Raw genomic sequence first — 13,000 nt, forward strand, 5'->3', positions numbered from 1 at the left:
CACTTAACACTAACAGTTGCCTGTGGCTTTAACATTGAAAAACATGAAAAAGGAGTTCCAAAAAATAGAGCAAGGCAATTGAAGGCTCTGCTACAAAAGATAGAGCAGAGGGAGGGGGAGACACAGGTGACCAGAATCAGTAGTATAGGATGTGGGAGGGAATGTAAAGCTGGAGAAGGTTCCAAAGGTATGGTGGCGTGAAACCTTGGTGGGATTTTTTGGCGAGGATAAGGATTTTAAATGTGACCTTTTGGGGCACAGGGATCCAGTATCCGCAAAGAAGGCATTGAAGAAATCATCCAGCGGTAATGATAGGATTTTGACTGCCATCCAACACCACCAAACTGGTAATTTATCTCAGTGCTGCCTACTGATTTTAGTGATTACTGTGTGCAGCCAACGCTATCCACTACTGTTCGTTGGCTGCACATATCAGGAGGGGGCTGGTTATGGGGAATGTACAATAATATTTAAAGGCAGCCAGCACCTCTTAAAGGGGAGGTGCATTGTAGCTGCAAGTGGTTCTGAAGGTATGGTTATATGTTGAAGAATAGCAGAAGGTGGTAGAGAACATGCATCACGATTCTCCAATGCTGCACTGGAGGCCTTGATGCAGGAGGTGGAAAGGAGGAAGGACATAGGGCTGGATTTTACCATCCTTGGCAGATCTGTGGCGGGTGACTTCAGTGGCAGATTCCAACCCCACTGCTGGCTCCATCCCGCTGTCCAAAATGATTTCCCTTGATTGGGCTTGTTAAGCCCGCCCAGCGCGTTTCTCGGCCAATTGAAGGAAGTAGGTCTGATGATGACACGTCATCAAATGACATCAGCTGGTTTCCTTAAAGGGACCATGTGTAAATTTAGTTTGACAGTTGTGCTGTCAGTGTTCTACAGCATTGAGGTGCTGCAAACACTGACGAGCACTGCACCCAGGCTCTCCCATGACTCCCTCCATATGTTTATGGAGGGAGACACAGCACGCAGGGAGGTTCTCTTCCCTTCCAGAGGGTGGAAGAGACCTCCCCAGGAGATCAACACAGCCTGGTTGCACATTGCACAGGAGGATACAAGCAGGGATATCGTCAGGAGGACCAGGCTGCAGTGGTGCAAACCTTTCAATGATCTCAGTAGATCACAAAACATTACTGCAAAGTCACACTCAACCTCATTCTGCTGTACCACTCATCATATTCCCATCACTCTGCCTTCCCTACCCTACTCATGTACATCCTTACTCACACCAACTTACCTTGCACCTCCACCCATCCCTCTCTATCTACATTATCACTTCCCCACCTCACTAGCCACCCCTCATACTCCCCCTCATCCTAGTGCAATCATACCAACTAACAACACATAAGGGTAGGCACTTGTGAAGTTTTTGTTAATGTGTTGTCAAACATTGAAACCTTTATTTTGAACACTTTGCGTTCTTGGACAGATCTGTGTCCAACTTTGGAACTGGCTTAGTGAGTTGCACTGAATGGTGATACATTACGGTATCCCCCACAATGATGATGAGTGTGAAAGGAATGGCTTGGGCATTGTAGGGATGCTTTATGGTGTTGGTGTGGGGTGGCGCATCATGTGGCAGCCAGGGTGTACAGCGTCAAGTGAAGTAAATGTGGCTATGGTGAGGCCATCCCTGGCGTCCTGGGCAGCAATGTGGTCAGATGCTGATGCCCTCTGTCCTGTGCAGCATCAGTTGATTGCAGAAAAGGCTGGTGGCGTTGTTGTTGGTGCTGTTGGTGTGCCTGGTGCTGCCGGTGTTGGGGATGATCGTGGTGAGATTCTGAGGACCAAGATGAGATAGATTTAAGGGCACCGATGCTGATGTAATAGATGGCAGGTGAACTTGAGATGACAGAAGCGATCTGTCAGTGGTGAGAGAGGTTGTTCCAATGAGGTGACACTGGATAGAGAGTTTACTCCAAACACTTGCAACCTGCATAAAGCTCAATGTGTCTTCCAAATGCAGTAAGCAACAGCTTCTGAGCTTGGAAAGTGAACAGATGTGAGATGGGAGCTTTTATAGCACATTTGCAGCTGTCAAGTAATGAGATGATTCCTTGGTCATACAACTCCTGACCTGCTTATCTGATGTGATCCCCGAGCAGCGTAGACCCCATGGGAGACCTGGTAAACTCTGAAGGTGAGCTCAAAATACCCCTTAATGGGCTGTTAACAAGGTCAGAATGACCTGAATTGCTTTCCATGCCGCTGCGTGTAGGGTCTGTTCAGTGCTGACAGACCCGACATCTGGGAAAGACTCGTGGCGGCTAGTTGACAGCGGGGTCCCGACCCGCTGTCAAAAAGAAACATTTTCCCACCCGACCTGCCACCGAACACGCCCGCTGACCCCCAAAAAATTCCCCCCATACTCTATCTGCCAGGGTGGAGGGGGAGCTGTTGAAGCCTTCTAGGCACCTGATGAGGAGGCAGTGGCAGGGGGACACCGATGAGGTGAATGCCAGGAGCATGACAACCCGTATTTGGATGCAATGTAGAAAGAAGTTGAATGATCTGACAAGAATTGTCAAGCTAAGATTATCTTCAGTATTTAATTGGAGGAAATTTCTGCTCATCCAATACTGGATGTCGGACAAGCAACATAACAAATCAGATGCGCTGGAGGCATCGAGAGAGGTGGTGGTGGTGAAGTAGAGCTGGTAGATGCAGCAGTCTTTTTGTGATGGTATGTCACAATAGAATAAAGCAGTTGTTTGCTTCTTCAAAAAAAACTTCTACAACCAGTCACCATACAGTAGAAATAAGATGCATAGCAGGAGTTAGAGGAAAAGAAAGTCAGTGAGGGTTAAAGTTTCCCCTTTTATTGATAAATGGGCCAAATACCTACTTTTAATTTTAATTCACAGAGCTCGAACAATATTGCAGGAACACATAGCTTTCAAATGTGAAATCTGTGAGAATGAAATTTTGTTTGTTGTAATGGAGAACTAGCAGCCATTAATGGATATACCCGTAACAAGGATCTTTTAATACTCCTCAAGCAACCAAAGAGGCATTGGCCTAGAAATTCAGTTGGGCGCGCCAGCCGTTAGCGCCTTAGGAGGAGTAGATCTCGAGCGCTAGGCGCTTAGCGCCCGGGCGCAGCGCGATCTGCGCCTCGCCCCAACTTCAGTACACATTTAGCGCCGGCGCAAAGTCTTAGCGCGCGCCCTGCTGCGCGCGCAGATCATGACGTCATTTCGTCGTGCAACGCCCTTTGTGCGCCCCGAACCGGAACTTCACTCGCGCCGGCCCATTGTGCGCCGGGCGGCCCTAACGACTGTGAAGTGGAACGGTACACAGCCGAGGCAGGCCGCGGGGAGCGCTAATTAAAGGGCACTTACCCTGCACTATAAAGGCCAGCCATTTTGCAGCATTCACTCTTGTGCAACGGTTTTTTGGAGAGAGACCAAGGAGGAGAGCTTACTGGTTTGGACCAACACTAGGACAGGTATTTTTGGCTCAGGCCAGAGCTTAGCAATTATCTTTGCCTTCATTGAGAGCTCAGTGTTTGCCAGCATATAATGGGGGCTGCATTGGGTGCCAACGCTGACTTTCAGCCTTATGCCAGAAGGGCTTACAGACGCCGTGAGAGAGTGGCAGCCCTGGCTAGACGCAGAGGGGGCAACAGGCGTCGCCAACTGAGGCTTTACCCACCCAGGGTATACCGCCAGCAGTCCTCCTATCTGACCATGTCTGCCGCGAAGTGTGTTAGGAGGCTGCGATTCAGAAGGGAGGTGGTTGCAGACATCTGCCAGCTGCTTCACAGAGATCTGCAGCCACAGCTGATGCGCAGGACGTCTCTGTCGGTGGCAGTGAAGGTGACGGTGGCTCTCAACTTCTATGCCACCGGCTCCTTCCAATCCGCTGCTGGGGACATCGCTAACATCTCCCAGTTCGCCGTGCATTGCTGCATCCGCCAGGTGACCGATGCCCTTTTCAGAAGGAGACATCAATTCATCTCCTTCCCCGTGACCCTGGACAAGCAGCAGCAGCGTGCAGTGGGATTTGCAAGAATAGCGGGCTTCCCCATGGTGCAGGGCGCCATTGACTGCACGCATGTGGCTTTGCGGGCACCTCTGGAGCATGCCGAGGATTACCGCAACCGGAAGGGCTACCATTCCCTCAACGTACAGCTGGTGTGTGACCACAGGCAGCGCATCCTAGCTGTCAATGCCCGCTTTCCAGGCAGCAGCCACGATGCCTTTATCCTGCGACAGACAACTGTGGCTGACATGTTCCAGGCACAGCCTCACCCAAGAGGATGGCTTATCGGAGACAAAGGCTATCCTTTGTGTACCTGGCTCATGACCCCGCTCCGCGCGCCCACGACCCCTGCTGAAGAGGCATACAACGAGAGCCATCAAGCAACTAGGAACATCATAGAACAAACAATCGGCGTCCTCAAGCAATGGTTCCACTGTCTCGATCGCTCCGGGGGAGCCCTCCAGTATTCGCAGGAGCGAGTCTCCCAATTCGTCGTCGTTTGCTGCATGCTGCACAACCTGGCTATCCGCAGGACTCAGGCACTGCCACCTCACGTTGGACCACCACCTCAGGAGGAGGAGCAGGAGGAGCATGAGGAGGAGGAGGACGAGGAGTACCAGCCCAGGAGGGAGGCAGAAGGTCCAAGGGCCGCCCGTCGGCGGCTTATTGAACGTCACTTCTAGGCACCCTGTCAGGGAATGGCTTGTGCCAATGAAAGAACATGATTGCAACCGCTCCGCAAGCCCTCAGCCGGTTAAGGCAACAAACACTTCAAAGATCAAACATGGACAATGTTAATAAATAAAATGCTTTATTGTACAAACTCAGGGCCCTTCCCACATGAAAACCAAAAACAGACGAAACCCCCAAAAAACACTCAAACACATTACTCGCTCCCACAACCTGGAGAGGATTAACAAAACAGTGCAACTAAAATGGCCGTCATCCTCGGCCTTCGTAAAAAACAAACATCACATCCTCGGCCTTCAAAAAACAAACATCCAATTCTCGGCCTTCAAAAAACAAACATCCAATTCTCGGCCTCAAAAAACAAACACAACTGGCCACCCATTCGACTTTTTGGCCCGCTAGGGCGATGCCTTGGCCATCTTTGTGTGGCCCCTGCCCGCCCTGCTGCTCCTCAAAGTAAGGCCATTGGCTGCTGCAAGGCTGGGGGCAGGCTCCTGAGGGGCACATGTCGTGACGGCAGATGCCCTTGGGGGTCGGCCTAGTCGAGGTCTGGCCGTCGAGTGGGCGGCTGTTGAATGCTGCAGCTGTGGCTGGCCAGCATCAGTCGCTGCAGCAGCTCCTGGCAGCTCCACTGGGGGAGTGGCAGTGGCGGCTGGAGGAATGGGGACAAGCTGGCGGATGGCAGGCGCTCGCTGGTCGCCTGAGACACTGGCACTCGCCCGGGCCAGCACTGCAGCATGCGCACCAATCTGCCGAGGGACGGACCGCTGTGCTGCTGCAGCGCGCCGGGTGCCCTGGCGATGCCTGGCTGACACAGCGAGTGTGGCAGCAGTGAGTGCCCGTGTTGCCCTGTTCAGTGACCTCATCAGAGCACCCAGTGACTGCACGGCACCACTGATCAGCTGCCCACTCGCTGCCTGAGCTGCCCCGAATGCCGCCCGACTCGCTGCCTGATCTGCCCCGAATGCCGCCCGACTCGCTGCCTGCTCTGCCCCGAATTCCGCCAAACTGATGGCCTGTGAGGCCCCGACGTCGGTCACACTCCGAGAGAGGGACTCGATGGCTTCAGGCAACCGTGCCACTACCCGCATGAGCTCCGTGTGCCGGCGCTCCGAGTCCGCGGACAAGTCCTCGAGGCGTCCCATCTCCTCGGCGAAGACCATCTCCGGACTGGAGGCCGGATTCTCCCTCTGGGGAGAAGGCCGCCGAGCTGGCCGACCCTTCCTGCGTTGCTGGACGCCGCTGGGCCCAGCAATTGGACTCCCCTCCGACCCTTCCCCCCTCTGGGGAGAAGGCCGCCGAGCTGGCCGACCCTTCCTGCGTTGCTGGACGCCACTGGGCCCAGCAATTGGACTCCCCTCCGACCCTTCCCCCCTCTGGGGAGAAGGCCGCTGAGCTTCCACCCCCCTCCCGCGTTTCTGCAGGCCGCAGGTCCCATGAGCTCCCCTCCCCTCCGACACTTCCGCCACGCTCCCCTCCAGGGAAGACGTGTCCCCTACATTCGCATGGGTTGCCGCGGCTGAGGGTTCCCCTGATGGGCCGCCTTCCTCTTGCTCCTCCTCCTCCTCCTCTTCTGAGGGGCTGTCACTGGCAAGTTCAGGGACCTCCTCCTCACCATCTGAAAGCAGGAAGGCACAAGAGTAGCTTTAGAGTGAGGAGAGGGCGTCAGCGAGGGATGCATGAGTGGTGGCATTCAACGCATTGGTCGGACAGTGGCAAAGGATGTAGACCTGATGCACAAGTGGGACGAGAGAGGTCCAAAAGGCACAAGTGGGACGAGAGAGGTCCAAAAGGTGATGTCCTTACCATTGGTGCCCAGAACAGGGTCGGCATCTCCACATGCAACGGGGCCAATCACCCGGCCACCCATGATGCGCTCCACGCGATGTTGCAGCTCGGTGAGCGGCTGGATCTGGGGTCGGCCTCCCCCGGTCGCAGTCCAGCTCTTATTATTATTGGCCAGCTTGGCCTGCAAGAGAAAGGACGGCCTCTAAGTACAGTGTGTAGCCCTGATCTTGTGTGCACTGCCTCCCATGGTGGAATAGCCTGGCCAGTGTGTCGCCCTGATCTTGTGTGCACTGCCTCCCATGGTCGAATAGCCTGGCCAGTGTGTTAAGTGCAGAATGTGCAATTGATGTTCATGCCTGTCCCATAGCTGCTGCATGAGGGCTGGCCATTAGGGCTTTCAGGTCCCTTTGCCCATAATGTGAGGTGCACATGCAAGGATGAGGAGGACACTGGAAAGGGTACTCACCCTGACAATCCGAGTGAGGTCATTAAACTTTTTGCGGCATTGGACACCGCTCCTGGGGACCTCGCTGTTGGCTGACACCTTGCTGGCGACATGCCTCCAGGCTCTCCGGTAGACGCGGCCCGGCGCCTTCCTGCCATTGTCCGGGTACAAAATATGGTGCCTCTTCTCCACAGCACCAACCAGCACACTCAGATCAAGCTCTGAGAAGCGCTGCGCTCGTTCACGGGCCTTCTGCATGGCTTCAGGCGCTATTTGGGTCCAGCAGCAGTGTTCAGGCCTAGCTGGTGGGCTCCACTATCCAGGGCGTGGCAGCAGACCAAGTCGACCCTTCCCCCTTAAGAGCTGGCCGGCGCCAGGGTGTCTGCTGTCAATCACGAGATGGCCGCACCTGCGCTGCGCCCGGCCTCGGCGCTCTCGCTCAGCACCTCCGGCTTAGCGCCTAAAGAGAGGCGTGCAGCGCCAGTTTTAGCGCTCGAGCAAACTCTTAGGGCGAAGCTAATGAATATCGGAGAAGTGGCCTCGATTTTGCGCCGGGCGCAAGCTTTAGCGGCCGCCTGACTTTACCGCCCCAAAAGTGGCTACAATGAATTTCTAGGCCACTGACTCAATATAAATGTCAAGTTCATTAATCATGTGTGGAGCATGAAATCTTGAAACAGGGATATATTCCAACTTATCCACCAAAGCTTGCATGTGCTCACACTTGTAGTTGCAGTCCTCGCCATAGTTGCATTCATGCCTTCCCTGCCTTTCCTGTTGGATTGAAGTACAGTAAGTGGTTATATTATGGTTTTTGAGTTCCAGCTAAGCCGTTGATACAATAAGAAAGACAGTGTAGCGGAGAATCAGATTTTTAAAAATCTCTGCCAGCTTTGCAGTTTTCTCCTCCCTTTCTGCCTGCCAATCTTGAGCTCCATACTGTCTCTATAATTTGAACTTGAGTCTGAGTAGTACTTCCTCTTTTAGTATTCGTAAATTTTCTGCCTGTCTTTAAATTACTGTTTGGGGGAATGCTCTTTGATGTCTGTGTTATTGAGCTCATTGCCAACTCCCAGTCATCTATCTATTGCCTCCTAGAAATTACTTTAATTAATTTTAAATCTGTGGTGTAAGTGAGATTAGGTAGTTTAACACGATTAACATGAAATTTGTTAGGTTAGAAAGTAATGGGATAACCGGATCCAGGGAGGATGAGGCAGATAGGAGGGCGGGGGGAGGGAGCGAGAGAAGGAGAGGGGATGAGGGAGAGGGTAAGGGCAGCAGAAAAGGTTGAAAGAGAGGGAACAACTGAGAACAATGAAGGTTTGCGTGACACTGGTCCAGGGTCTTTGCAGTGGGATGGAGAGGAAGATGGGAAAGTAGTAAAAAGCAGGGAAGTGGGGAGGTGGACAGGGAGAAGGAAGAGGAGGGAAATGTGGGTGTCGAAGAGGGGTCACCGGAAAATGGGGGGGTGGCTGTGGCCTACTTGCTGGTGAGTGGGAGGGGGTAATTGGTTTGATTGTTTCAGTTCGGTGGGTGGAGGTTAATCGATATATTCGTGCCCAGTTGGGGCTGTGATATCTGGTTCTGCTTAAAAGTGAGCGGCAGGGGCTTATTTCTGCTCGTGCGTGGTGGTGCCTTGATTTCTGCTCAGTGGGATGGGGGTAGTTCCCTGATTTGTGGGTCACTGGGGAATGTGAAAGTGGGGACAGGGTTGTGCCATGTATTCTACTTAGTGTGGGCATGGTTGAGCTGGGATTTGCGCATAATGGGGAGCGTAATTTGTGCTTGGTGGGGTTGCAAGGAGCAGTGATCTTTGCTCTTTGGTGGGGTTGTGCTCATTGAGTGGGGATGATCTCTGCTCCCTGTTGGATTGTCTCATGATCTCTGCTTGGATGGTGGAGGGAACAGCCTCTGCTCAGTGATGGGGGTGGGGTGGGGATGGGGGGCAGGGTGGGGGTGGGGTTGGCAATCTCTGCACTATGCTGGAGTGGATGCCTGGTTCTTTGGCAAGTGGGGGGAAGAGTCAGACAGATATAAAGGATTCCGTGGCATTATTTCAAAGAGAACAGGGAATTTCTCCTGTTGTCCTGGCCGGCATTTATCATCCCTCAACCAACACCACCAGACTGGTCATTTACCTCAGTGCTGTTTGTGAAGCCATGCAGTGTGCATATTAGCTGCCATGTTTGCCTACATTACAACAGTGTCTACACTTCAAAAGTAATTAATTGATTGTGAAGCACATTGGGATATCCCCAGGAAGTGAAAGGTCCTAAATAAATATAAGTTCTTCTTTACTACTTACATTTTAATAAAAGTATTTTGATTCCAATTTATTACATTGGTTCATAATTTGCTGTAGCAGGGCAACAAACGTCGTCCACCATTAGTCAGACTTGTCCTTGCCCATTTAATCTTGACGAAGTTTTGCGCCACAAGTTGGTGAAAGTGCGAGCTGATAACGTTGCAGCGAGGGAAACTGGGCATCTGGGATCTGAGTGAACAGGACCAGGTACTATGTATCTCCTTAATCCATCAGATTGAAGGATTGTGAAATTAACAGCGCAAGGACTGAGAAAGAAGTGTAAATTAGAGTAGGTGAATTCAATGCTAAATCAGTTACAGAAAGAGAAATAAAGAGAGGGAAAGAAAGATTGGATTAAAAGAGAGAAAAAATGGACAGAAACAAAAAGTAAAAAAAGCTTGACTTTTAAATTTTACATTTTTAAAATCTCCAACATCAATTAAAATCTGAAGCAATGAGACTCTATAGAAAAATAGAAAATGCTGGAAATACTCAGCAGGTCAGTCAGCATCTCGGGCAGCATCTGTGGAGAGAGAAACATTGGGCTGTATTTTGCAACCCCCATGGGTGCGTATGAGGTGTGCACATGCCTGTAGGGGCCGTGCAAGTTCCAGGTTTAGGCATGCGAAGCGCATGCGCGAAAACCCAGAACTTGCGATCTGTCAAGAATCCGCATGCCCGGGAGATGGGCCTCTGCGGGCGGAGAGTTGCGTTATTTGCTCAACTTCCACCCGCTAAATGCCTGTGAAATTCTTACGCCTGGTAAAAGCAGACATAAGGCCTGCTTTTACCAGCATAAGAGTTTAAAAAAATAGAAAAATGAAATTTTATCACTCATTTATATATTAAAAACCCTGTCTAATAAGGTAAGTTTATTTTTAGCCCCGTTAAAACAATCAAATTTTTTTTTCAAAAAATAAAATTTTTGTTTAAAATATTTAATTAAATGACATTTCAATTAATTTTAAATGTAATTTTTTTTAAATTTATTTCAATGTGTTTGTGTATTTTTTAAGTGATCCCCATTCATACTTAAGGAGTTCTGTATGTACGCAACTCCCATAAGTATGAATAGGGATTCTCTTCTTTTATTGGTTGGGCCGGCCCATGTGATCCCAGGGACGCTTGCAAACCGCATGCGCCCTTGGGATACACAGGGCTGTGCCCACGTGGACCCAGAGAGGCCGAGGATCACAAGCCTCCATACCTTTCGGGCCACCAGGTACATTCGTAGATTTTTTACAGGTCGGAGGCATCCGCCTGCAGGAAGCCTCCGATTGCAATTTCAGGCCCAATATTAACATTTCTGGTCAATGACCTTTCATCAGAACTGGAAAAGGTTAGAGATGTAACAGATTTTAAGCAAGTACAGAGGCAAGGGAAGAGGGGAGGGAGGAACAAACAAAAAAGGTCTGTGATAAGGTGAAAGGCAGGAGAGATTAAATGACAAAAGGGATGATGGTGCAAGGCAGAAGTGGATGGTAATGGGACAAGTAAAGAAACAAAAGAGGAATGTAGAGGAGCTGTAAATGGGAATAGCAGAATCATTATCAACCACACTGTCTTGAACAAGTGGAGGCCGAGGTTCTGATCTGAAGTTGTTGAGTCCTGAAGGCTGTAAAGTGCCTAATCGGAAGATGAGGTGCTGTTCCTCGGGTTGGTATTGAGCGTCATTGGAACAGTGTAGGGTCACCCATACGGACTGAATGGAGGTGTTCCGCAAAGCAATCACCCAATCTGCGTTTGGTCTCCCCAATGTAGAGGAGACCGCATCGTGAGCAGCGAATACTGTATACTAGATTGCAAGAAGTACAAGTAAATCGCTGTTTCACCTGGAAGGAGTGTGTGTGGCCCTGGACGGTGGGAAGGGAGGAGGTAAAAAGGCAGGTGTTGCATCTCCTGCGCTTGCCCGGGAAGGCACAGTGGGAAGGGGAGCAGGTGTTGGGGGTGATTGAAGAGTAGACCAGGATGTTGCGGAGGGAACGGTCCCTTCAAAATGCTGAAAGGGGAAGATGTGTTTGGTGGTGGCATCACGTTGGAGATGGCAAAATGGCAGAGGATGATCCGTCGAACGTGGATACCGGTGGGGTGGATGGTGGAGAGGCAAAAAACAGATAAAAACCCAGGCCAATTAGAAAAGAAAATCTGAAAAATTCCTCTCTGACCCCCTTAGACGATCGAAACTAGTCCAGGAGACCACACTGGCCCTGATTAATATTACACAGTGCCTACCTGTTGTACGAGGAGATCTCCACCCTAGCCAGAAAGAGGTCCAGCTCTCCCTTGAAGGAACTCAACAAATCACCGTTTACCGCAGAGCTGGCAGCCTGTTCCACAGGCTCACTGTTCTCTTGGAAAAGCACCACCTCCTAGCATCTAACTTCATTCTGACTTTACATAACTTGAGATTGTGACCGCTGGTCCTCTCTAACCTATTTATCTAAAACCAACTATCTACACAAACACAATCTAGTCTCTTCATCCTCTTATAAATCTTGATCTAATCACCCCAAACTCTGTGCTTCTCTAAAGTGTACAGACCCAGCTCTTTGAGCCTATCTTGGTAATAAAGATGCTTTAAACTGGGAATTAATCTTGTGGTCCTCCTTTAAAGCCTTTTCAAAGCCTCAATATCACCCATCATTTGAGGAGACCAAAACTGGACACAGTATTCTAACTGAGGCCTAACCAAGGTCTTGTACAAGATCAGCAATAGACTAAACAAGAATGACCTGAAATGTATCTTGACAATTAAAAATGAAATAAGAAACAAATTCTACAGAGCCTGCAGGCAGAAAAGTGAGGGGGACCAATGGAATGAATATCGGAATCTTCAGAAATGTGTTAAAAGGGTAGTCAGAAGGCATAGAGATATGTAGTAAAGAACATTGCTGTGGAGGTTAAACATAATGGTAAGAAATTATTCCAGTGTTGTAACAGTCAGTGAAGGTTTCTAAGTACGTTAAAACCTTAAAGTACACTTATGGGCCTGAAACTGAAGATGAACTTAATATACTTAATGATTACATCCTTGATGTATTTACAAGAGTAAATACTAGTAGCATGCCCTCCATTATCAAGGACAATCCATGCAAATTTAATGACATGACATCAGTGAGATGAAGGTCCTGGACAGGCTCAAAACAAATTTGCAAGGATGAATGATATTTATCCCAGGTTACTAAGAGAAACAGAGGGCCAGATTTGTGAATCACAGAATCACAGAAACCCCACAGTGCAGATAGAGGCCATTTCAGCCCATCGAGCCTGCACCGACACATATCCCACCCGATCCCCGTAACCCCTACACCAACACAAGTCCCACCCTATCCCTGTAACCCCACGTATTTAATCCCCCTAACACTAAGGGTCAATTTATCATAGCCAATCAACCTAACCCGCACATCTTTGGACTGTGGGAGGAAACCGGAGCACCCGGAGAAAACCCACGCAAACACATGAGGGAGTTTATGAATGCTGCAGAGGTCGTACTGGATTGGAAGCAAGCTAATGCAGTATTTATATGTATAGTTCAGGCTTATTCAGTCTTTTCCCATGTGCTTGCTGAAGCAGATCTGATGTAATTTCTCATAAGGGTTATGAGTCCCAAGTACAGCACAAACCCATAATGACTTTTATGTTCAGTAGAATTCAGTAATAAATTTAACACCAGCTATTGTGTAAGTATTTTAATGCACTTTCTTCTAAAACTGTAGGGCTAAAGATTGAGTAGCGCCCCCTTTGGGGCGCTAACTTCACCGGGGTGCTACTAA

At 49.9% G+C, this 13,000-nt stretch overlaps 1 protein-coding gene across 11 annotated transcripts in view; it reads left to right on the forward strand.

Annotated features, from left to right (window-relative positions):
* cfap61 (cilia and flagella associated protein 61) overlaps positions 1 to 13,000 on the forward strand; it is a 383,529-nt gene that overhangs the window by 87,284 nt on the left and 283,245 nt on the right. The window lies entirely within an intron of this gene.

This window comes from Somniosus microcephalus, chromosome 3 (assembly GCF_052327205.1).
Source record: "Somniosus microcephalus isolate GS21.2 chromosome 3, FLI_Smic_1.0, whole genome shotgun sequence".
Lineage (NCBI taxonomy): Eukaryota > Metazoa > Chordata > Chondrichthyes > Squaliformes > Somniosidae > Somniosus > Somniosus microcephalus.